Source organism: Macrosteles quadrilineatus, unplaced genomic scaffold (assembly GCF_028750875.1).
Source record: "Macrosteles quadrilineatus isolate MER2022 unplaced genomic scaffold, UCM_ALF_1.0 Scaffold_8__2_contigs__length_117827958, whole genome shotgun sequence".
Taxonomy (NCBI): Eukaryota; Metazoa; Arthropoda; class Insecta; order Hemiptera; family Cicadellidae; genus Macrosteles; species Macrosteles quadrilineatus.
Window position 1 is genome coordinate 68330879 of NW_026542601.1, and position 27013 is coordinate 68357891.

A 27013-nucleotide genomic window follows, 5' to 3' on the forward strand; every position below is an offset into this window, starting at 1 on the left:
TTTCCTTGTAAAAGTCCTCTGTAACTATAGAATACATTAAAGAATCTGTATCAGTCATAAGAAATCTTTTGTTCTTAAATTTTGACATATAATTATAGTGGAAATCATACATTATTACTTTACTAATATCCAAAATGGTCATTCCCAAATATATCGGCTTATTAAACTTTACAACTAATTTATTTAAATGTATAGCATGTAAATTGTTATCGAACTTTTTGCTACAGTCAAACCTTGGATTAGTGACATATTTTGTTAATAGTGACTCATCCTTGAGATATATATCACGAAACTTGCATTGGTTCATAATTGTTCGACCAAAGAGACTATTATTTAACAATTTGTAAAAGTCTTTTTCAAAATCATTTTTAGCACATTTGCGTTTTTCAATATTAAAATTAATATAGGGTGCAAGCCATTTTGATTGTCTAAATTTTAAAATTCTATAGTATTTTGTAGCAACCAAACCTAATTCCTCATATTTTTGTAATGCTTTATAATGTAAAATATATTTAGTTTTGTCATTTAAATTAGGTATTAATTTGCCATTCATTTTCTCAGGTGCTAATGGATAGTCATTATGTAAATCATGTAAGCTTTTATCGTATTTTAAATCAACTTCTAAGATATATCCAAACTCATCATTTTGATTGTTTTTGTAGTCTATCTCATTCGTCCAACGAAATCCATCCACGGGTAGTGTCTCACACATAGCTGTGGAGTATAGCGAGTTACAATCTAAATATATTAAATACACACTTTCTTGATTGGGATCATAATGTTTGCCCATATATCTATTATTGGCTTTAGCGTAACGTGTAGAAATCATACTGACTCCTCCTCTGATTGCACTTTCTATGAACAAATGCATGTCAATATCTTGAAATAATTGTAATTTTATACCAGTCATTCTAAGACAAGCTTCCCATGTTAGTCCTGGAAGTGAATACATATGTACGGGGTCAAGTTTGTAATCCTTTAAACACAGGTCTCTAAATGTCTCAAACACATCAGCCAGTAGCAATACATCTGTTTTAAGATATAAATCATGATATTCTTGTAAATTATGTATATTAAAATGGGTCCAGACATTTTTAGCATGTTCATATTCGATGGGAGAGATATGTTCTTTAGTTAAAGTACTGTAAAATTTTTCAATTGGAGGTAGAGACTCTGCAAACTTATCTGGTCCTGTCATATATTCATAGGGAAATACGCCTTTGCGTTGTAGTAGTGGATTGTCTATGAATCTAAATGTATTTAAATTGGAAGCTAATTTGTATAATGGAAGGGACAGAAAGTTATAGGAATCTAAAAATACTAAATCATCAACAGAGAATGAAATGTACTTTTCCATATCTTTGGCTATGCAATTTAATTTACGATTAAACTTTCCCAAGTGTTGCATAATTAAATGTCCATCGTAATTTTTTAAGTTATGAAAGAATACTGGTATTTTCTTTGTTACTTTATAGTTTAAATTGCAATCATTGTGGGCAGCTCCACGGTATTGGCCATTTGAATGACAATGTTCCCGTACCCTATCAAAATATAGAGGCTTTTCACAAATATGACAATGTGTTGAGTTTTGGAAAGATGCCTCTTGCTCAGGAGTCATTACAAGGGGGATATATATTGCCATTTGATTTTTAATGAAGTCATAAGTCTCAAACAACCTTTCGAAAAACACATCCATAACATTTTCGCCACTATATAACTCTTCAGAAATAATCTTAGAATCTTTTACTACGACAAATGCAAATCCAGATGGAGTATGGTTGTTAGAGTTTATAAAGCACTCAAAATCAGCATAAATTACAAATGGGGCTTTAAGTTGATATTTATAATTTTTAAATTGTAATGTATCTTGTTTAGACATTTCCACTCGTTGGACATCAAAGTTTTTACAATATGTTATATGACACTCCAATTTATCTTTGGTGTAAAAATGTTGTAAACAAAACTTGCAAAAATGCTTTTTACTGTTATCTTTTGTTGACCGTAGCATTAACCTATTAAAATCACGAATTAAACAGTAATGTGATTTACGACCTTGTTGTAATAATAATAGATCTATATGAGTGTTACTATTCAGTTTGGTTCTTCTTAATGGATATATAAATTTTTGGTCTTCAACTCCAAATACATTAACACTTATATTATTCTTTCTTTCAAATTGATCTATGTCAGATATTTTTACGGGATATTTTATATTTGTCATGTTCAACTTACCTACGTAGGGTGCATAGTTAGAGACTCTATTAGCATGTTTAGCATTCCTTGGATGTAAAGCTGCTAAAATTGACCAAAGGAAGCATTTATTATCAACATTCTTTATATTTAAAACTGCTTTTGTCAATTTAATACTTTTTGGTGTGGGAATGTATGACTTTGGAGTTAGGGGCTTATACTTGTAAACGTGCAACTGCCAATATTTAGTATGGTCATAAATCCATCCACTGCCTTCGGCTTGATATTTGTGTATGGAAGCATCAATCTTTAAAAGGGCATTTTCAATTTGAGGCTTTAAATCTCTCTTCTCAATGGTTAAGGTAGTAAGGCTTCTAAAATCTGCAATACATTCTTTCTCATTAACTAATTTTCCATTTTGATCTATTGTATATTTTAAAAATTTGATTCTCCTTACTAAAGTCCATTTTATTGGTAGAGGACAAGACTGAAGAGTACTTTTAAGTTCAGTTTTAATCGATTCACCAACAAATTTAATCATTGTATATGGACATTTGTTACAAGAATTTACATGTCTTTTAAAATGACCAACAACATTTCTTTTACAGAAATTACAAGTCTTATGAGTTTGTAATATATGAGATTTTAGAGCCATGTTATTATCACAGATTATATCACAAACTTTGCACAGTTTCACCTTCATTTTATGTATTACCTTGTAGTGGCGAATCAGGTTGCTTTTTTTGGAGAGCGATGCAAAACAATGTTGACATGTAGTCTTCATTTTTATATATGTAATTAAAAAATAGGTTGGAATCTTCTATATAGTAGAAATTACATTTTGACAATTTCAATTAATGAGAAATAATAATTTGAATTAGAATTTTATATTTTAATATTCAAAACAATTTTATACAATAAGATTTAGCAATTGTAATTTTCTAAATCAAAACTAAATCCAAAAACTTGAATAAAAAATACTTTTTAGCAATTCAGATTGCTGAGTCTACATATATACAGAGTGAGTGTTACCTATTTTAAAGGAGACTTGACAAAATTATATAGTGAATATAATTCGGCTAAGTTTTTAAATAATAACTTGTGCACACTTTTGACTCAAAGTCCCCCGGTGCATGAAGTTTGGCTAAGTTTTTAAATAATAACTTGTACACACTTTTAACTCAAAGTCCCCCGGTGCATGAAGTTTGGCTAAGTTTTTAAATAATAACTTGTGCACACTTTTGACTCAAAGTCCCCCCCCGTGAGTGAATTTGGCTAAGTTTTTAAATAATAACTTGTACACACTTTTAACTCAAAGTCCCCCGTTGCATGAAGTTTGGCTAAGTTTTTAAATAATAACTTGTGCACAATTTTGACTCACTTAAAAATAGTAATAACAAAATAAGTTATTTTTTTTGGATAGAGAAGCAGCACACAGTTGACATGTAACTAAAAAACAAAGTTAGCATCTTCTATATGATGGAAATTACATTTTAGACAATTTCAATTAATGGGAAATAATAATTTAAATCAGAATTTTAAATTTTAATATTCAAAACAATTTCATACAATAAAATTTGGCAATTGCAATTTTTTAAATCAAAACTAAATCCAAAATCTTAAGTAAAAATACTTTTTAGCAATTCAGAATGCTGAGTCTACATATATACAGAGTGAGTGTTAGTTATAGAGAAGACTATGTTACCTATGTTAAAAGGAACTCGACAAAATTATATAGTGAGTATAATTCGGCTAAGTTTTTAAATAATAACTTGTGCAAACTTTTGACTCAAAGTCATGAGTGAATTTGGCTAAGTTTTTTAAAATAGACTTATATACATTTTAAGTTCCTTAGTGACTGTTCAAAATACTCTAAGTGTTTAAAAATAGACTTATATACATTTTTTACAAGTTCCTTAGTGACTCAATTCGGCTAAGTTTTGAAAAATGGACTCGGGAAATTAGCTACACTCCTAAGTTAAAAGAAATACAGAGTAGGCCTATGAGTACAAGCATCAATTACGTCACCAATTGATCCCATGACCCGACACGCGACAACATATTACAATAGTCTAGCTTAGATGTCAAAGACTTACCAAAACAAGAAGATCCAGGTGGAAGAGTTAGTGATGATTCCGTAGAATGCCCCCCTTATATACCACAAAATTGTCTAAATTAATTTAGAACTTAACAATGGAAATTGAACAAACTGAAATTGAACAATTGAATAATTGAGGTCAATCAATCAAACATATTTGGTAATTGTCTAAACCTGCCCCAGACAGACTGGCGCCAGACAGACAGAGAATGTTGACAATTGGTTTTGATTGGGGTCATTAGGTTACACTCACAGTCATTCATTTGAGTCAGGCATAGTTTACACATAGCCATAAGCGTGCCCGAGTTCGCGCACAAACCTCACATGATTTTGAAAATATACATGGGAATGGATGTGGATTTGAAATTTTAATGGAGTTTGAACATTTATATAGGCTTGTATTGGACGAGATCCAGGTCTTTAAAAAAGTGGCCATAAAAAGCTCACCATTTCCAGACGTGATTTTTAGTATTAACAAAAGTAGAAAATTTATATAGGGGTGTATAGGTCGAGAGCTGGGTCTTTAAAAAAAGTGGCCAAAAAAAGCTCTTCCATTTTTTTCTCATTTTTCCCCTATAAAAAGTGCCCTAAAAGTGCCTCTAAAACGCCGAAAGTGGGGTCATATTCTGGTATTATATCTACTGAGAAATATGATTAATTTATAATAAACTTATATTCGATTTATATTTAAAATACATTCTAATATATGTTCCAAAGTATAAACTTTATACATAATGCCAACTATTTTCTTTATATATTTATACTATATTAGGAATATAGAATGGAATTATATATTTGTACAACTATATATATTAACTATATTTTGAGAAATTTTTATATATTGAAATATATTCTTAATATATTTTCATGAATAATTCTTTTATGTGGGTTTGGTTACGTATTAATCCAAAAAGTTTCAAATCAGATTCATACAGTTATACAAAATCTCTCTTCCTCTTTTAACAACCTCTAGACTCATGAATGCGTTCAGAATCGTTTTAGAATCGTTACCTAATCTTACATTTTCTTTATTATTATATAGTAAATATTCAACAATATCTTCGTACTAGTTTAATTATTGTTTAAAGCCAATAAAAGCTAAGTACATTACACACGCAATAGTTATCTTTACCAAGAATTCGTGTTAAAATTGTCAATTGTGTTTTTCTGCAAGCATAGTATAAACCAATAGAAATGTTTTGGTATAAACAATATAATTGATATTTATGATATTATTTATATAGCAGTGGTTGAGACAGCATACAACATTTTAATTAGATTTAATATTTAACTGTGCCAATATTCCAAATTAGTATCATTTAGTTATGCCTACATATAAGTAACATTTTGCAATTTCCAGAAAAGTAATTCGTGGAAGGATCTTCAAAAATACTCCTCTCTCGGAAATTAAAGATCCTTGTCACGCTGTTAGTGGTCTTTAAATATTATGTTTACGGCTCAAGATGTTTTCGTTAAATTCCATTAAATATGTTCATCAGTTTAATGCAGTGTAAATAACAACTCAACCGGTTTACGATGAGTTATTTAACTAATAAATCTTTCAAACCACTTAAAATAATAGGTTGCTGTGATCAGTAAATAACAACTTTGCCTGACTGGTTTCTAGTATTTTTTAACTAATAAAATCGTTTAAATAAAAGCCAAATTAAATAAATTATAATATTAATTACTTTTATTTATATGTGAATATTTAATAGGTTTGAACTGGTAAGTTTTATTTGGTTTTAATAAGAAACATTTTGATTTATCAGACGCCATATGAAATAATATTTGAATATTTTATAATACATTAAATTGTATTTACAAGTTGGACGTTTATCAGCTTTAAACAACCACCCTCTATTAAATTTGCATATGTACGAAGTGGGTTTAACTTTAATTATATAATTATTTAACAGTAGATAATTGGATCAGTTTAATAATTTATTGTTGTTGGGGAGCTTATATGATTTTAGTTGAGATTATCTTTGGTGTTCTTTTAGTCCTTTACATTACTAATGAACAAATTGTTGTATATTCTAGTTCAATATTACGAATAATAAAATACCTATATTATTTTTTACTGTTACCTGAAACTTAATATTTAAAACACGTGATGATTGTTTTAAGGTTACTTATATTTAAAAACCTATAATAAATATGTAAAATTCTCAATACCCAACGCAGGGTTGTACCTTGGAACAGTTTGTATAAAATAAAACATTTATTCGTATGTATAGAAGAATGACAAAAGCTAGTATACACCATCTTCATCTACGTACATTTTTTTTTTTTAACTCTACATGTAATTTGAAAACTTTACGTAAACACAATCTTTTTAAAACCAACTCAAGACTACTTTGACAATTTTTAAGAATGGTAATTGTAATTAACTAATATTATTTTATACTTAACAGAAAAAGTATTGGTGTTTTATTATGCAATCATTACAGCAGAGTATTCACAAGTGTTTTGACTTGATTACGAGACTACTATGCTTCCCTGTAAAACATTAATCAGCTGATATCTCCTAAAAGACGAATGTAAAGATAATTGCCACAAAATATCCATCTGATCGTTTGGCAAGTCTCCATACATCCTCTGCTGCCAAATTGGCTATGTTATTGCCAAAAGTAGTCTAAAGGGCTATATGTGTAATATACGAATAAATGCAACAAACGTCAACTTTGGGATAGTCATTGGGTATTTTGTAAGGTTTTGAGTAATATAAAAGTCTTGCATTGCCTACATTCCAGATTTTTTTTAATGCATGGTATTAACTGAATTGATAGTCGTTTAAGAATATAAGTTAAAGTTTTTTGTGTTATAGAACCAAATAACGTTTTAAACGAAAATCTTGATACCTTGGATACCAAAATGTGTACGTAGCTACATGCTGTATACAGTTTTCCAATACTAGATGACTCGACAACACAGACACCTGAGTTAAGAACTTATTTCTCGTTCTGATATAGGTCTGAAAATTAAGAGGATTAAATTGAATTTGTGACCCATTGATTTAGTGTGAGTTTGGAACTACATTTTCAGTTAAACTCTTCAAAACAACATTGCGCTTTTAGTATTAATGTTGGACTTTGCAGCTGTCAGTGTAAATGAGCAGCTTTGATTCCTACTTTGAAAATAAACTGTGATCTGTGGTGGATTAAAATGACAACGAGATGCATACCATGGGGTATTATATATTGTGTAGCCCAAGCTTATGAGATTCACCAGGTTGTAGCAATGGACCATCATTGGGCTCCTGAGTATTGCTAATATTGAGGTACTAATAGGTAAGAGCCGCGGCTAAATCTCTAGACACGAGCATTACAAACTATGGTTATTGAACAAATGAAGCTCGCCCTGACTAACTGACTGAAGTTAGGGGAATACTGTGTATGCAAATGATGACTGTGCTTAGTATTCTATTGCTTTGTATAACTTTATAGAAATACTAAATCGGCTATATTAGTGAAAAGTAATATGTGGACGTATGATAAGATTTGGATTAATGTAGTTCACATATTACCATTTGACAATATACGGAATTCCTTTACTAAAAGGGGGATTGAAAGCATTCGATACTGATGTTTGGAGTTAAAGTTATTTTTAATGTATACAAAACAATATTGGAAAAAATATTAGCACATCCTTGCTGATAAAATCTATAAATATATTGAACACTTACAAAAAACGTTTTTGGGATATGCTGTGGTATATTTCATTCCCACCAAAGAGACGAAAAATTATAGAACAAGGTATTATAGTTTTATCTATGGTAATATGAACAAGCTTCTAGCAACTATTAGAGTTTAGGGGATTTCTTGAATATACCGTCACTTGTTCGTTTATTGGTCGACAATAAAAACATTTAAAATTAATGAGTTGTTTTATCTAGTGGTATAGATAGAAAAACAGTTTACCAACTATTATATCAAGATAAATTTAAACTCAAATGGTCCTTAACATGTTTCACACATGCTAAAGATGAATACTGATATAGCACACAGTTGCGACGGACATATTAAACGCTTACGTCACCAGGGGATTGTAGTGTCTATTGGGGTTATTGTTAAGAAAATTGTCTTGTTACCCTGATTATACACCTAGTTTAAGTAAATTAAATTGCTCATAAACAATTATAAGTAGTATAACTATGCTTGTTTGTGTGTTTGTGTTTGTGGTGTTGTAGGAGGAATATAGGCCTATTTACAATTTTATAAAATAAAATCTGAGCCTTAAATATCATGGTTCGGACTTCATTTGTAAACCAGTTTTCAATTATCCACTCTGACTCAAATAATCATTAAGTATTTTGATTAAACGCCTATCGGAATAAATCTATAAGTTGATTCAAATTATTAATTACAAACACACATCAATATTGTAATTTCTCAAGGAAATTGTCTTTAACTGACATTAAAGCATTTATTACAAACGTATTTTATTTTGAACGAGCATGGTGAAAATAAACAGAATCAAAGAAGCACTATACTTTTTCCCAGTATAGGCTACTCCAACAAAAAACAGTTACGATTACCTGACATAAAGGAATAATAATTTTCACTTGTGTGGATTATGGCAGATCATAAATATAACAAACAGATAACATGTAACCTCCTGAATAGTTTTAAGAATGGATCTAATCATTTTCAAAACATTGTACAAATTTTAACAACTCTTTTGCATTCAAATTTACCTCAAACAACTCAAACACCCAACAGTTTATCGATAACTCATTCGATATTCCAAGAACGATATATGAGGATGCACATTCAGGTGTACACATATCTATCGCTCTCTGCCGATGTGGTATTAAATACAGACCTCATTTACATATATATGGTTTGCGATATCTCCGGTTTATCATCCCAGGCAGTTTCTCTCACTTCACGTTGCATTTCATGCATTCATTTGAATGGCCAAATAATTTAAAAACTGCATTATTGTTTATTTTTATCACTGTATTATAATAATATTGAATACATGTCTTGGTTATTAACTTTATACGTAAATTTCACACAGTACTATGTTAAAACACAAAAACATATCTGTAATTATAGGAGTATGTATTTTCATTAGTACAACGCATTTCTTTGTATATAAATGTAAAGTTATAAGGGATTTGTATATCACCATTTTTTATTTATGATGTTTTAATTGATTAATAATAAGTTAACACGTTTGTAACATATTGAAATATTATGAACATATGAAACATATGAAATCCATTATGTTCTTACCTCTTAGATTTGGCAGAGCGAGCTGGTCTAGTGGATAGAACGTGGGACTTCGGTGCCCGAGGTCCCGGGTTCAAATCCCGCCAAATTACCAATGGATTTGATGTAAGTGATAATGCCGCAACCCCTAGGTCTAGCCTGAACTTAATGTGAAAAACAATCCCGGGCTCGTGCCTAGTGTCCTAGGACAAAAAAAAACAAAAAAATTAAACCTCTTAGATTTGACGTGTTGAGTTCCTTATAGTTGTAAAATAATGAATTTTTCATCAAGTGCCTAACAATTATTATAACGAAAAAACGAAGTATTTCGTTATTAGCAGAATAAATATGCTACGATTAATATTCTACAATACAAAAGCTAAATTAGAATGGGCAAGCAATAAACTACAGTTTCCTAAAAACATAAAACATAGGCTTTGTCTACTCTTGTTTTACATGTGTTTTCTAACAGTTCTTCGTATTAGCTAGGCGTCTCAGTCAGGTAAGATGTAGGACTGTTGGTCTTCCCACATAAATTTACTTTACTGTGTTGGGAAAGTTCTGCTCGTACCTTCTTGTAAAGAATGTTTCTAAAGTTAACACGTTGTATAAGACTGAACAAAATATTTTGAAATAGTATAGAGACTGTAAAAAAAATATGAATGTATGAGCCCGGATTCAAATTTAGATGATGATTCGTCATTCAAAAAATATTCTTAATTTTATAACCATTTTCTAGATGAAAAACAATAACAGCAATAGCAAATATTAAGACTAGTAAATGATAACTTTAAGACCGACTACTTGGATTTAACTCTGGTTACGAGAGACAACCAAATGATTGTGCTAAGTCGTCATTTTAGTGTTATGAAAGTCTTTGGATACACGAATAATTTTCAATTTAAATGCAAAGCTTTCTTACCGAAACATTTGGAGAATCCTAAGCCAATGTACCTGAGTTGAATGTTAGTAAACAGTTTATCCGTTATCTAAAGTGTATCGTTTGTTTGCAAATGTTTTGGGTGAATCTTTACATGCATGGTGTAAAATGGTACCCTGATAAGTTTTTAAATTTTATGTAATAACACACAATAAGAGCTAGAACAATTAACTGGAATTAGTGTCGTAAAGAACCTAAACAATGTGGTATCAATAATCAAACTAATAAGAAACAAAACTCATTTTCAGTTCACAATCATTCATTAACTAATATACGATTGTAAAACTATAATTTAATTTCATACTATTCATACATTTTAACGGTATTATTGGACTACAACGGTTATACTGTTCTACTTCAATCCTTTTAAAAGTATTTGAAATATTTTAGTTTTAATATTACCTTACGTTTTGCAAACAAAGCTTAAAATACACTCCAAGCTCAAAACTTAAAGATTGTAAATTCTAAAGTAAACAAGGAGTCTAATATACGGCGACTATTAGCATATTCCCTCACCTGGAAAACTCGACTATCTTTGAAAAGTTTCGTTCATATCTTGAGACATAAAGTTTCCTTAATGTTTTCTGAGGTTTTAAAACAGCTGAACTACTTTCTGTGAGGAATCCGTCTAAAATAAGCAATATTAATACAAGAAATGTTTTTTTATAGGAATGGATATCTACCCTAATAACCTACACAAGGGTCATAATTAACTAATATTTCTTTATTTATTTACATCATGATTAATACATGGACTCTGTATTAATTTGTAAAGCAGTAAAGCATAAATTTATTTCCAATACTCTGGAAATGCATCACCAATAATTTAACTAATAATAATGATTCTTAAATAAAAAATACCTTCAGGATTCTTCTTTATTTTGAATTTTCCAGTTGGTCAAATATATGGAAAAAATCACCCAAGATCAATGCTAAAATGCTGAAATATTTATTGTTGGAGGAACAAAGAATTAGTCTTTCAGTGTAAAACGCAATATTAATAAAATGCAAGCAATATTTTAGCACAAACCCATATTTACTGAGTTTATTGGATTCAATAGATATCTGGTAAAACTGTATTGCTTAACTTTATGGATTGGTTACTCTACTGTAGTGGACTGCGCCGTGATAATATTACGATGCAATAACCGCATTACACGCAAGGGTATAAATTGCTTAGCTTCGAAACTGCAGTCATTTTTAAGCTAATTGCTATGGAGGCCTTGTAAATCATAAAATAGGTTTCTTGTAACATAAAAAACTTAGTAAAATACTCGTAATTAAATAACTGTATAACGTGATAGCGTAAATCATTCAAAAAATATAACTGTCGACTGATTTACACGTTGTTTAAAATGTATTAAATGTGGAGGAATCCAATGAGTTTGAATATTAGTTTCAAATTATCTGTATGTAAAATATCCGCACAACTGTGTATATTATAATTGCTTATTTCACATATAAGATTTTGAATTTAATTACTAAAACATTTAAATAGAAAAATGCACGACTAGTAATGAATGGTACAGTATTCACAATTAGAAAGAAATTTTATTGAATCTATTAACGTGTTGTTGGCATTTGCTAAACATCATTTTAAGCACTAGTTTCAGAATCCATTTGCATCACATTAATCTACTCGTATGTACCATTAGGTAACACATTGCAAATAGTATTGGTAAAATACATAAGCAAGACTAATAGTGTGTTCATAGTGCAACACTATTATATGAATGTTATTAAGAGAGAGCTTAACGGAAAGCGTATTTTTTACAATACTTTTATTTGTTTAAAATTTATTTTATATATGGAAATGTATGGTGTTTAGTGATCTAATAAAATCCATCCATCCATAAATATAGCGCCCCTTATACACTTTACACATGTATTTATCACTAATAATGTTATACAATTATTTTAACAACTACTATTTACCATCATCACTATCAATTTTTAACCTAATTAATTAGGCTTTTATTCACCAGCATAGGTTTTTTTACGTAAAACAACTAAACTTCATACAACAACAAAGCCTAAGTCTACTATTTAAAATTTTAATTGCAGGAATAAATTAACTAAATGCAACCTACATATAACATTAATATGTAATTTAAATTTCAATAACATCTATTTATTATATAATAAACCAACTACAACGCAGATCAATTTAAGTTAAATATAACACCAATTGTTGTTGTTTGTCCATCGCATTGTTGTGTTTTACAGCTGTTAGTAACTAGGGACTCATGCGTTATGAGTTTTTTATTGACTGAAGGGAATAACAATGTTTTGCACACAGTGAAAACATTTTTTGTGCTCGGCCTACGATGTTGTTTCTCACAAAGGTATTCGTTTATAAATCTAAATCGAAAATATTTGTGTTGTTAACGTTTGGAAATGTGGTGTAAAAACTTCAAACGTTTAGCCGTTATTGGATATTTTATTTTGTAGGTTTCTTCTTACTACTTAAGGAACATCATTTATAGTCCTTTCGTAGTTAATCCAATTATACTATGTAAATTTATTTTTTTAATTGTTGTGATAACATTTTTTTTTGTTTTTTTCAGTGCATTAGATAAAACAACTTACAATTGTTACATGTATATCGGCTTTTCGACTCGTTTAAACATTCATAAATACTGTTATAATTATCTAATTTGGGGAAATAGAGTGTATCTTGATCAAATTTTGACATCACTTGTACGAAAGTGTTTGAAAAAAAAACATGGAAACTTTGTTACATGATATGTTAGTTAACCTAATAGTTCGACAAACAAGGATCAATTATGTTTATAGTTACTTATTATTTACTTTTTACTTTCCAACCATAAGTTTAGCAGCGGACATTGAGCCCGGGCTATCAAAACATAGCTCACGATAAATGTCATACGGGTGGCGTCGTCCTGTAATCCAGCTACTAGGAGGTCACGAATTGTGGATATTTAAAGGCATGCACTGAGGATGCGATACTCCCTGGTGTGGATTAACGTCCGCACGAGTGACTACTACGACTATCCGCAGTACTATCCTGATAATTAGACCAATTCGTATATACCATGGCAAAAAGTGGTTCGTATTCCACTATAAACTATAGGTCCCTTAGTTGCCATTAGCTGTATGGGTTATTAATTCAGCTGTGTCTAAGGATTATGTCGGCCTTGGTCACTAACAAGACTACAAGATCGCGCCACTCATCCCACACTCATCTCCATTCATACTTGGCTTAAAATACCTACATTTGTATGGTCGCCATTTCAAAGAAAAGTATAAAGTAAAAGTAAGTCATATATAATTAGTAAGATTAGTTAAAGGGGGAAAACACAATTTCCTTATCCATCAATGTTGTTGTAAAAACAAACACACTCTATAAAATGTAATTTTTACTGCCTTTGCCTGAATCTAAACCACTTTGACGGGGCACAAACAGATATACAAGCCACCATGATCGATGCTTATTTAAAAGTCAAATATCAGGTGGAGCTGTTTTGCTCACGTTTCTTTGGCTTTGGAATAAAATAGCTTTCGGGTGTATCGATGAAGGTTATAAAATATTTACTTTTTATGCAAATCTTGCTGTGTAGTACCTACATACTGTGTGCATTTTACACATTATAATTAAAAAACAAAGGAGGAAATAAAAAAAAACTTGAATAAAGGTAATCCAGTAACCCATTTCCGTACATAGCAAAAACTAACGTTTAAAAGTCGTCGCTTTATGTATGGGTTAATCTTCGAGTATTACTTTATATAGCAGTGGGAAATGGATAAATGTAACGTAAACACTCGTCTTTTCAAAACAGTTTGATATTGAATTATTAATATTGCAAGGAAAGATAAACTCAAACATATACAGCACCTGTGGGGTTATCAGGTCTTTGAGGACCGTTAGCCAAAGTTAAAGTGTTTTATTTATTCTTTCAGCACATTTCAACGTTGTACGATACATTTTGAGACGTTTAAGGTTACTATAAACACATTTTAAGTTTTCAAATAATTTTACGATGGTTAATAATAGGTACGACGATGTATTGTGCATCTAGTCAAGGGGTTGATAGTGATACATCTGTCTAGGAGGCCCCAGGTCCAAATCATAACAATCATTAATTCCTTTTAACTAACTATATGATAAAAAGTCACTCAGAGTTTCTTTATAATTTTACTTGAAATGGCGACCATACGAAAGTAGGTATTTTAAGCCAAGTATGAATGGATATGAGTGGTGAGATGTTGTAGTCTAGTTATTGACTAAGCCTGACATGTTCCATAGACACAGCTGTTAACTAATAGCCCCCTAAAGCCAATGGCAACTAATGGACCTACAGTTTATAAAGGGAATCACATTTTTGCCTTGTAATTTGTAAATTGGTCTAATTATCAGGATAGTACTGCGTATGTCGTAGTACTCACCAGTGCGGACAATCCACACCAGGGAGTAATGCATCCACAGATCATGCCGATAAATATCCACAATTCGTGACGTCCTAGTAGCTGGATTACAGGACGACGCCACGGTCCCAGTCAACTTTGGTAATTACAAAAAAATCCTATAGTCAGAAAATGTTATTTTTTTAAGTAGGATCATTCATTTTGTTTTCGTTGCGGACCAATCAAATTGCAGCATATTATAAAATGGCTAACCCTTAAATTGAGTGAATATTTTGATCTCAGATTTCTCAGCTGTCTCAAGTATCTTTTTCAACTCCTGACGTAACTTGGAAACACTCTTGCAGATATTAAACCAAATCCATGCTAACCATACGTACCAAACGTACCAAACGTATGCTACACGTATAAGGTCTTTTCCAAGGAAAATCCTAAAATAAGTAACAGTGATTTACTATCAGTTAAATATAAAAATCCTTAATAATCAGAAAATGTATAGGCCTACAGAAAAACAACCACTGTAAAATATAAAAGGTCTGATAGTAAGAATCTATTTAATGATTTAATATTTACAAAAACGTTTTAGTGTCTGCAATTTATTTTGGCTTAAATAGTAAGCTTAAAAAAATTTCTATCATAAAGGTTTAAATTACAATACTCTTTGAGAGAATCGTCATGTTTTATATGTTTACAATTTTGTTTCATTCTGTATCTAGATTGCATACACAAATTTAATGTTTAAAATTATATGTTTATAATTATGTTAGATTAAAAGTAGTACAACATTTATAAATTAGCTAAAGAATAATATGATAATATTTATAAAGCTTGTATAATAATATAAAAGCCTACTTCTAAATGTTATCATATAAGCACATTTATTGGCACTACAGTGTCCACACAAAAAAATACAATAACAAATATGAGATTGGACGACGAATCAAGATAATATAATCCTCAAATATGCATCCCTCACTCAATATGGTATAAATACCCCCGTCGCAGCAAACCTGCATACTAAGCGAATTTCCATTTACCCGGCTTGATTTCTACTAAAATATTCCCTCTACATTTTCAGATTTATTTCCCATAACATTAAATTTAGTGAGTAGTTAGGTTTGCTGCTACGGGGAAGATGTTGAGGTGTGTTTTTTCAATTGAAATATTGATAGCTTAGTATGAAATAAACCAAATTGCCAAATTTGATAAAAATATATCCATAAACAAGCAAACTAGAACAGTTTATTTATTCTCCATAAGAATAACACGGGAAATTTAAATTTACAATTTTTTTAATTTTCTCTGTAGTCAATGAACATTTAGAAACACTTCAATATACTAAATTATTTGTTTTTTTAAGCTCTTCAAAATGGTCTAGAGAGAAATTTAGAAATTTAAAGTTTTTAGGGTCAAAAATGAGAAAACCCCATTTTTACCCCATAAAACCCCCCATAAACCCCTGATCCCATGGTCCAATTATGCTGGTTCGCAAACTCGTTCGAATAAATGTAGGTTTACACGTTTGTACCAAATTTCATCAAAATCGGATCAATTTTGCTCGAGTTATCGCGCTAACGGACACATATATAAATATATATGTAAATTAGATTTTTAAGTGCTAAAGGTGTGAAAGCCATTGAAATTTATCGACAGATTAGTGAGGTGTGGGGCGAGAACATTTATGAGTGACGGAATGGTACAAAAGTGGGTAAGGGCATCTAAAGACGGCCCCACTAACGTTCATGACGAGCATCGCACTGGGTACTGGGGACAGTGACGCTGCCCAGTGCGTGGCGCATATTTTTTTCATTGCATTCTTTCTTTGAATTGTGTTTCATGCGCTGTTGGGTTCCAGAGCCAACATCGTCCTTATTATACATCTGTGTGTGTTCAGGATGACCTTCGGAATTAGATTACCTACTCGGAGGTAAAACCTGTCATGGATCTTGAAATTGTTGATCCCCTGGGTGATCCTCTCATATAAATGAGCTTCAGAGCTGACCATAGCAAAGGCGGAATTGAATTGAAGATTTTTTTCAAATAATTTCTAGATCTAAGCCTCAGAGCTCTGTTTTCAGATTGGGAGTTTCCAATAAGTTCCTGAAAGTGTGGTGAATACCGCAGATAAGGTACACGGTTCTCTCATTTATGGCAACAAAGAGTAACAATTGAACTGTCTCGGCCAGTCTTTTTTTTTTTTCTTAAAATGTAAGCCACCACAATGTTATCATTTAACGTTCATTTTTCCGAGGTTGGATGTATCACCACGGTGGTACTGCCACTCTGTAACCTTAAAATGTTCCATTGGGAGATTGATGCAAGCGGCCACGTTCAAATTTCCTCCAGCTACTCAAAGTTCTTCGTCTTACTGGTGGCATTTAATTTTAAATTCGGATAAAATACTATGGTTAATCAAAAAACAGAAAACACTACAACAGAATTTTGTAAATTACATGATATGGTAATATAACGGGTAACTGCACTGTAAATAATCACTTTCAAACATCCATTTCATCACACCGAACTGTAAGCAAAACAACTCGATAATTCAGTGAAATCAAATACAATGTAAGGTAAATAAATTAAACTATTACAAACAATTTGTTGTCAAGTCTTGCTAAGAAACTATTTATTTATGATCCAGACTTATTTAACAGATGTTTAAATAAAAGTATAAATTCCGGCTTTGCTCTGGAAGTAATAAGCCCTGCAGTCTGTGTTTAACCTTAAAAATCATTTCAAACTACGTTCATATGTTTAGTTGTAAACAAAGGGAATTGAGTTTTATACAATGCCAACAGATAGCGCTGCCATTCCCTAACTTTTGGCCTTAACTGTACTTAAGGGATGCCCTTTCTTAATTTTCCGAGACGTATTTGCACATCTACGTGAAAATACCTTTAATTTGACACCTCAAACGTTAAAATTCGTCAAGCCGTTATCGAGTTATAACTGTGAAAATAAAACTGCTTGCGTATTAATCAGGGTGTCCCGGAACTCTCTACCAATATTTTAGGGCATTGCTCCTGGGTAAGAAACATAACTAAATATAATATTTAAACTGTCTGGAAGTCCTTAGTTACTCACACAGCCGCCATTTTGTTTTTCAGTTATTAATTTTTTTCTAAAGAATGGTTAAACATACGAAATGGAAACTTTGCACAAACATGTAAGACAACTAGACAAAGCTACAAAAAAAATATCAAGATTTTTCAAATTCATAAAACAAAATGGCGGCCATTTAAAATTTGTGTAAAATCAATGGTTTTTGAGTTTTTTAAGAAAGAAAATTTTAAATGGCCATTTTGTTTTATGAATTTGAAAAATCTTCATAATTTTTTTGCAGCTTTGTCTAGTTGTCATAAATGTTTGTGCAAAGTTTCCATTTCGTATGTTTAACCATTCTTTAGAAAAAAATTAATAACTGAAAAAAACCAAATGGCGGCTGTGTGAGTAACTAAGGACTTCCGGACAATTTAAATATGATATTTAGGTACGTTACAAAAGTGGGTAAGGGCATCTAAAGACGGCCCCACTAACGTTCATGACGAGCATCGCACTGGGTACTGGGGACAGTGACGCTGCCCAGTGCGTTGCTCATAATGGACGTTAGTGGGGCCGTCTTTAGATGCCCTTACCCACTTGCGTACCATTCCGTCACTCATAAATGTTCTCACCCCACACCTCACTAATCTGTCGATAAATTTCAATGGCTTTCACACCTTTAGCACTTAAAAATCCAATTACAGCGCGCACTTCACAGTCGGCGGCAGTCTCAATTGGCGACACCATTTTGAATGTTCGATTCCGGATGTAAACACGGCCGATTGTTGTCAAATTTCCGGCTAGGGCTTGCCAATAGATGCACATATACAGCGAAAATGTCCAAAATGCCAATCGCAGCACTGCAACGGAGAAATTTAAAAACGGTACTTACTTAAAAAACATGCCTCGTACATTTAGATACCCCGTGCGTTGGTTAAATCAGGTAAACGTTAGTCACGCACGGTAATTTATTATTGTCCAGGGAAATCAAGGAGAATTGCTGACTAAGATTCTCCTCTAACCAAAGCTTAGACCCACGTGTTTTTGAAAAGAAATACTAATGTAATATTACTTCAAATGTTTGTTGTCTTGGTAGGTTTTTTGTACTTGTAGCTATTAAACTGAATAAAAAGTATATGGTCACCATTTAATAAGAAAGAAAAAAGTATTATTTCTTTCCTAGGACGTGATTCTTTTGACCCAAGCTCAAGTTTTACTCATTTTTTGGAAAATTAGCGAGGGTTAAAAAGTGTTTGCCTGTGTGATTAACTATATTTTTCTCATATTGGAACATTATTTAACCAACTAAGTTAGAAAACAAAAACACTGTTCATTTAAATACAACCTCTCAAAACTACTTCAAGCTTGTTTTCAATTTTGCTAATGAAAATAAGCAGCTGTTCAGTTAGTGATTCAATCATTTTGTCTATTACGTTTGTCTTACTTTATTATACTATCGATGTATCGAACTATTGATAATACTGCAACAATAAGCTACAACCAATAAAATCAATCGATAAATAATATCGATACATGAAATTGCTTACAATTGAAGTTTACAACAGCTGATTTTTACTTCTTATGAATTAAAAAGGTTCTGTTACTCCCTAGAAGAGCTCCTTTAGACCCACATTATTAAAAAAACGGCTATTTTGCTGCAGTATGTCGAAATATAGTTTTGTCTACGTTGAAATACAAAGCAGAACTTCGATTAAATAGAAAATCATCGCTCACACCAAAAATGAGTAATACCGTACATACAAATACATAATATCGGGAAATGAATTGGAGTTTAAATACATTACATACATCTTCATTTAAAAATATACAAATTGTTAAGCGAGTAATACATTATATTTTATGACAATCCTGATAACTTTTCCATATTATTATAATTAAATTAATTTCAGTTAAAGACTGGTAACATGTAGCACTCGCTACTGACATTTCAATTATCTTTTACGTCAAAGCGTTACGTATTTTATTAAAGCACCGTGTAAAGCTTCTACAAAGGACTTCTACGGTAAGTAGCTTCAGCTCCTCCTTGAATAGATGAAAATCTTCTTTGTTATTACTGTTTTAATTTATATCTTAAAAAATTGTAAAATATGCAAAACTCATGTTTGTATTAATTACTGTTTGCCCAATGTATTATTAAAAGTGTTTGGTAAAATTGAATCACTATTGTAAACTCTGAAGTGCAATGCCTATATTCATTTTCAACTAATTGGGTGTGATAAAGTTTGGGGTGTCCTATCACCCATCACTACTTCCTACATCTTCTAGTTATGTACAATTTTCGTTTTTATTCCTATAAGATATTTGACTAAGTATGGTTCACTTAGTTGGAGCCAAGGGAAATCAAAGACCTCGGCTAATACTGTGGCTTCCCCCTAACCACATCTTTAGGTAGACCACCGTGCTCTGAGGTAGTCGTGTGTGGGAAAGATTTATAAGAAAATAAAACTTGGTATCAAAGTTCAGAAGTTCACTTTCATTTAATTAAAGTTCTAAGAGTGAACTCACACAATAAACGTGTTAATAATTTTTGTCTGAAGATTTTATACATACTGGAATATAATACGAAGTATATTTAGTTAATCTCTTACTATAAATTAGAAGAAAAGTCTCACGAGTCACGACATATTAGAATATTCACGCAGATTGACAAGTAGACAAAATACTGTAAGTTTTAAAAAGTTCATCCTTTTTCGTTTTCATTAAAATTATCTAGTTATTTTGTTGTAAGCTTTTACATATCGAATGTTTTATTTATTGAGTGGAGAGAACGAAGCTTTTATATGGCGACTCTTGTGTATTTTCTCATACGCAAACTCCTCCTATAATAAATTTACGGCTGAAGCAATTGATTTCAAATTTTGTATGGTGATAAAGACCATAACGGTGAATGCCAACATCTATTTGGATGGCGTTCACAAAATCCCAACAGTAATCTACCCAATGGGTTCTCAAAACTCAAAAGTAATCCGTATTTGACACGTAAACAAAGGAATGGGATCAGCTGTTAACCTTTCAATGCAGTACATCAGGAAGTAGTTGATGGAATAATTTAATTGTAAAAATCAATTATTATCAATTATAACATAATATAATCAATTATTATATGTTATTTTCAAGCGTGATTTGGTTTAAGTTCAAACAATAGTTGTATTTTGTTTTTCCCTACGAAACAAGTGAACTATTACGTGTATTTGTGGTGGTGTTACATTGTTTCATCTTTTAAACCAAACATGATTTATTTCGTAAAAAATTAGAGGTTATTTACTTCACGATTACTATATATTAGAAAACTATATAATTTAACAGCACTGTCTAGGTTTTAGGAAAAACAACATTGAGTACTTTTATAACCAGAACCATGTTTTAATGTAAAAAATATTTATATGTCGATCATAAATAAATTTCCCTAAATGATATTGTATGTATAGAGGACCTACGACAGTATAATACGCTAACAACTCCACTCGACTATGCAGACGCCTCTACGAACTTCCGCTAGTAATATACAAAATTGTTTTCACCTTCATATTTACGAACATAGCAATGAAATTAGCTGGTATTGTATTTATAATGATGTCGTTTTTCATTAAGTAAGGGACGTTGTAATAGAAGAAGAAAAAATATCTTTCATTAAAAAAAAAATTAAAAGAAACATGCAGCAGAGAAAAACGTAGATCATATCCTTCAAGTTTTGTTATTAATTTGAAAAATAAGAAGAGTATACTGTATTCTGAAAGGAAGACAATTAACGCGATTCGTTAGTACTTCCTTTCATAACTCAGACTGCAGACCTACTTGAGTTATGGCTATTTGAAAAATAATGACGAAACGTGCTTTTGACCACTGTAATCATTAGTCTTGACATACTTTGTGATAAGCTTCAAGTGAGAGATAAAACAAAAAAATATTATATTTGTATACCTTTTAAAATTTATTGTATCATTATTACTGAATTTTATCATATTAAACTGTTACATGAATTCGTAATATTATTTTGCCAACACTTGATCAGCATTGTACGTGTTATTAAATTTACGGAAAGTAAATAAAAGAAACGTCATATATCACTTAAAACATAATATTTACGCTCATACAGTACTGATATTCACAAGACGGTAAATATACAAAAAAAAGATGGAAAATGGTGATCGATTTCGATTGGACACTCCAATCATCATCAGACTCAATAGGGAAATGACAAGAATCTTGAATGGCGTCCCTACTTCACATTTTTATAAGTACAACTGGAGTCAAAATTTACTTGCTCATTAATCAGCTTCTTTCTATTTTTCACATTTTCCTCAATATACAATTCTTGGAATAATTACTTGTGTTCCTATTTAGATTCAACGTCACTGGCAATCAGCATGTCAGTGTGTAGACTAGATACTTTGCGAAATCCAAAAATATCCAACTACAGTGGGTTTAGTAATTAGTTTCTAAATTACCTTTTCAATTTAAATTTAACCTTATCTAACGTTTATCATTCTGTTTGTGTAGGAGTATGGTTGGACTTGGAACGCATGCTATATGTACTATTAGCTATGGTACATAGAGTTCGAAAACGTTACTTTAATCATCCAAATTAACATGTTTCATAAATGGATTTATCAGCAAAATTATAGGAATACTTTGACCTTATTTACAAACAATGAAATATAGGGCCTACAGATAGAAAGATATGAACAGGCTTTGGTGGTGTTTTTTTTTTCAGGAAGTAAAAAGAAAACATAATTTGTTCTGTTAACTACACTTTAAGTCTATATAAACCAAACGAATAAATAGGATTTTCTTGGCAATAATTAAACATCAGAGGAATGTAAGTATTTATTTTGTTTCTTGAATTCCTCCTATACACATTTCATTGCACATAATAATTCAACAATATAGTTGGCATTTTATGTCTTGAAGATTATTGAAAAAATCTATTTAATACTTTGGTCATTCTGGGGGTATAAATTCAAAATTCCAAGTAGAAAAGTTATGGCATAAAAACACACAACTATGTGATTATTAAGGAAATAACCTGCGTGTTCTTTCGTGTTAATAGAATTCAGTACTAGATTCCATGTAAGATAAGGATATATTTTAGGTGTTGAGGATGGTGTAGTAAACGCAATTATCTTTCATTAATCCAATACATTTTAATACACCATACCCTTTTATTGAACATATTTCATTGAAGAGGTGATTTTTGTAAAATAAATTCGTGTTAGTTAGGCATTAATAAAGTTTTTTATGTGTTTTACTATTTAATTTACCAGTAGATTACTCTCCCAGTTAAGATGTAAAAGTAAACATCTTAACTGGGAGAGTTAACACTTACACTTACCTTTTCTAACGGTTGAATACATGTCTTGCAAACAACATGTACTACACAGTATATTGTTAACTCTCAGTATTACATTAGATACATAACCAGACAATATAATTAAGATGATTTTATTCAACGCCAAGAATTATTTGAGGCCACTCAATGTACAAGTCTTATAGCAGCCTACTTAGGCTATTGCTAAACTTGTAAACACACTGTAAGCCCATAACAACTTCGGTATTTTCTTGCATTTATCTACACTTAGGCGTATTTCTGAACAATCCTCCATAACATTTCCGTCATACTATCTTATATACAGGGTTGAGCAAAAGTATGGACACCCCCTTTTAACTTTGTAATTGGTTACATCAGGAAAACCAAACCCTGCACACCTATATACGGTCATTATTGTTTAACCCATTTTTTTTTAATTATTAAATCAAAATATATGTTTAAGATTTTAAAAATATTGCTCTATTTAACTAAGGTAGATGGATTGTCGTATGCCTTGAAAATAACCGTCGATTTCGACGGGTTTCACCTAGTATTATTAAACATGAAAGTATAAAGCACTAAAGGCTTTTGACACAGAAGCTAATTGGAAAGTCCCTGACACGATTCCAGAAAAGCATTTCTCTTAGAATACTGACTTAAGCTTCAATCTTATTAGGGAATAATTAATTTTCCTTCATAATAGACTTGCAGTGAGACAAGGAAACGTGTTTTCTGAATATTTGGTACGTCACACAAAACAATCGTTATATAAACTGTTATACATTTATCTGTAAAACGAAAACACGTTTGCAGTCGAATATTTGGTTATTGGAATTATTATAAAGACAGTAGTATTATATTTTTCTATTACTCAAAATTTAAAAGAATATTCATTTTCTCAAATCATATTTCTTCGTAGTTCGAATTGTTCTCTAAGAAGATTCGTACATAGAGAGATTTATAATTTTGTATAAAGAGATTTTTAATTTTTATTAACTCTACATGTATTAATTTTTGAAAATTAAAAAAAAAATTATGTCCAGTACCTATAGAAATTTGTGTTGGTATTGTGAAATAAAATCTGTTATAATAATTTTAAATGGTCAAAATAATGACGATTCCTGGTATTTTATGACAAAGGAAAGCAAGCCAATGTGGAACATCTCATAACAAACACCAAAATTTTAATTTGTGAACACACACAACTTCTATGACATTATATTTAGAATTTTTAGTAGTTTATTGTGTTACCACAGCAATCATACTTTCAGCCTGATTGTAAAGGCTGAAACTTTATAATACGAGCTAACAGACTCAATAACACGAGACAGTATTTCTGTAATGAAGAGGTGAGGCAATATAATATACGATACTTAGAAAAAATAATTAGATCCATTATTGTTTGTGAAATGACATCAGTTATTTCAGTAGATATCTGTTGTAAAGTGTTTTCTCCTATATAAATGTCTTCTTTCCGACTGTATTTAAAGTTTTTCCCTTGGTATGTCTTTAATTCACACACGTGTGTGGCTTTAAAAATGTGTTGTACTTAGTCATTGTTGGTTGTTTTGGTTTGTGTTCCGGTTGGGAATTAAAACTATTGTTCACAAATTTCTCTCAATTAATTTTTGCAGCTTACTCAAAGTATCTTATCTCGGGCTGATTATTGTTAACCTCAATATTTTCACAAAGAGATTTAGTAGCACTTATTACAAGTAATCTCCTCCATACATTTCTGTCATTATATTTATAACTTTAAATCGATAAAAATATTGTTTTATATTTTGACTAAAAACTTTAGTCAATCTGCTTCGCAAATTAAATTTGTGATATAAAGTGATTAATATTTATCACTATTGAATGAAAAAAATGCTTCAATTCTGCTGCTATTCTCACAACTCTATCTCTCAGTTTTTTTTTCGTCACAAGGACCTTTTCATCGACACAAATTGTTTCTCTTTCAAAACCAACGTCCCGGTTAACTGACTCTTTGTGTAAGTTTGGAATCTTCGAACAAGAAAATGGCTTCATGAGATTTATCCATCTTTCTGTTTCCATAGTCCTTTGTTATCATACTGAATGATCATACTAAATGCTGAATGAGGGATTATAAATGACGCACCACCTTAATAGGTTAGTATTTTACAGCCTACATACTGTAAAACAGGGGTTCAAATGTTTCAGAGCCTTAAATTGATTACTTATTTTTGTATTTTAAAAACAAAAGCCCATTGCACCCTTGTTATGGGGTTTCTCGTCATGACTATCTGCGAAAAAAACACTTGATGTACCTAAACGGCTTTTACCTTTAAAGCGGCAACCCAGATATTCGTGAAATATAAATGAAACTATATTTTGGTATGATGACAGTAGTATGAATCCAATTTTCAACAGTGAAACAATTAAGTTATTATAACACAGCCACCCTAAACTAAAATCCAGTTTAGACATTTAGTTATTACAAATTTTGAATATTATTACTGTAGTTATTTTTCTCACTAATATCTGAGTTAATAATGCACCATTGTTGGATAAAATATATTTGGACAGTTGCAAGTGTTTTTTTGTGTGTAGCCTAATTGTTTCTTATCTGACATTTTCTTATATTCAGCCCCATAGCCTTAATGTATTCTTTTAAAAAGTGCAATGTTCGTACTGCAGTTTTAATTCTAAAACAAATTGAAGATTAAAATAGTTGTAAATATACAATATTTGTTTCGATAATTTCAATTATGCACATTGTTAATATAGAACGGTATACAGATTACTCAAGTTTGAAATGTAAAAATTATGAATGAACCAATTTTTTGTGTTTTTAAATATATATGATATTTTAATCATATGGGATATCCCAAATGCTCAGCACCCAGCTGATATCCTTACCTTCACCCAGTGACCATTGGCACGACCACACGGACCTCGTACGTGACGTCATTGTATGTACGTGGACAACATAATGTGTAGTCGCGAGTCGGAGGACGATGCTGAAGGCCTGTGGAACCATCAAATGAAGGGAGTTCTTAATGTGAGAAGTGGTGAATTTGATTGACAAAGAGAGAACTAGTTACAAGATATTGTCAATCGAAACATTTAAGTGTTTCTCATAGATTTTTTCGTAGTCATTGACAATTGAAGACTAGGAGTAGAATTTAAGATGAGACTACAATTGGTTATAGAACTTGATTTATTTTTTCTATTATCAATGCTACAAACAGGCTATATTTTTCTTCAGTACTAGAAGTGATTTAAAATTTGTATTTGTACAGAAAGCCAACAAAGAGTGTTACTAGCTGTATATAAAATGATTTATTTTTTACAAGAATTGTTTGATTTTTATGTTTTACTTGGGCATGTTTATACAAACATATATGGCCATCTTCCATTTGTTTTATTTTTTAATAACAAATAATCAAAATGTTTTAAAACTTAGGAATTAGAATAGGTTTAACACCTTTTAGTTTTAAATCTTGACCCATTTACAAATAAAGTTTTAATATCTAAATGGTATTACATTAATTTACCTTTTAGAACCCAGATAATTCAATAAGGGGCAACTGTTGTATAAATTAAGAATACCATAGTGTTTCTACAAAAAGTAGGGTATGATTAACGTTATCAAAGTTTTGATGTAAATTGTGTCTAAACTCCAAGGACACTTCTCCCCCTGTTCTAAGCTCAAACTAGAGACTTGTTTTACCTAATTTATTTATTTTAAGTTTTAAGGTTCAGGAATGGAGCTTTGTATACGCTAGATATACTTAAAAGATACTGTAAAAAAACATAGTATTTTATATTCTAAAATGTTCTAA